Source organism: Arachis duranensis, chromosome 3, assembly GCF_000817695.3.
Source record: "Arachis duranensis cultivar V14167 chromosome 3, aradu.V14167.gnm2.J7QH, whole genome shotgun sequence".
Classification (NCBI taxonomy): domain Eukaryota; kingdom Viridiplantae; phylum Streptophyta; class Magnoliopsida; order Fabales; family Fabaceae; genus Arachis; species Arachis duranensis.
Window position 1 is genome coordinate 49799478 of NC_029774.3, and position 1343 is coordinate 49800820.

Below are 1343 nucleotides of genomic sequence, written 5' to 3' on the forward strand. Positions count from 1 at the left end.
AGATAAGGGGTTGGATCAAGTTCTAGAGGACATTTGCCTCCCTGGAACTAAGTGGATAACCAATTCTAAGGGTGTCCCAAACCAACTCAAGAGGGGAGACCTCAAACCAATTGCAAGAGGTTGGCTAGACTTTATTAGGCGTTCCATACTACCCACTAGCAACCGTTCTGAGGTCACTATCAAGAGAGCAGTGATGATTCATTGCATTATGCTTGGAAAAGAAGTGGAGGTTCATCATGTGATTGCTTGTGAGATCTACACAATTGCAAATAAGAATTCCACTGAAGCCAAACTAGCTTACCCAAGCTTGATGTCCTTGCTCTGTAAAGAGGCTGGGGTAAAGATGGGAGTAGATGAATTCATACCCATTGAACATCCAATCACCAAGAAGTCAATGGAAGGACAAATGCAAGACAACTCTATCAAAAGGAGGGCGCAGGAGTTCCTCCCTGAATTCCCTGAAATTGGCTACTGGGCCAGCCTAGAAGCATCTATCAACAAGCTGCAAGAGACTATGGAACAACTTAAGGAAGAACAGCAGAATCAGAACTGCATGCTCTGCAAATTGCTGAAGGAACAAGAGAAGCAAGGGCGTGAACTCCAAGAGTTGAAACGCCAAAAGCTCTCCTCTCAAGCTGAGGGAGCATCCACTTCTCAAAATCAAGGTTGTTGAGTCCTAACTCTGTGAAAAGCTCTATCATTAGGAGCCTAGTTTAAATTTTTGTTTTCTAATTTTTTTTAGTCTCATCTTATATCTATTTTTGAGTCTTGATTCTTAATTCATAATTAATAAAATTTAAAATTCATGTCTTAAAGCTATGAATGTCCTATGAATCCATCACCTCTCTTAAATGAAAAATGCTTTAATCACAAAAGAACAAGAAGTACAGGATTTCGAAATTTATCCTTGAAACTAGTTGAATTAGTTTGATGTGGTGACAATAATTTTTGATTTCCGAATGAATGCTTGAACAGTGCATATGTCTCTTGAATTTGTTGTTTTGAGAATGTTAAAAATTGTTGGCTCTTGAAAGAATGAGGAAAAGGAGAACTGTTATTGAGGATCTGAAAAATCATCAAATTGATTCTTGAAGCAAGAAAAAGCAGTGAAAAAAAAAACGAAAAAAAAAGAAAGAAAAGAAAGAGAAAAAGAAAAAGAAAGAAATAAAGTTGAGATCCAAGGCAAAAAGAGTGTGCTTAAGAACCATAGATACCTCTAATTGGGGACTCTAGCAAAACTGGGTCACAATCTGAAAAGGTTCACCCAATGATGTGTCTGTGGCATGTATGTATCCAGTGGTAATACTGGAAAACAGAGTGCTTTGGGCCACAGCCAAGACTCA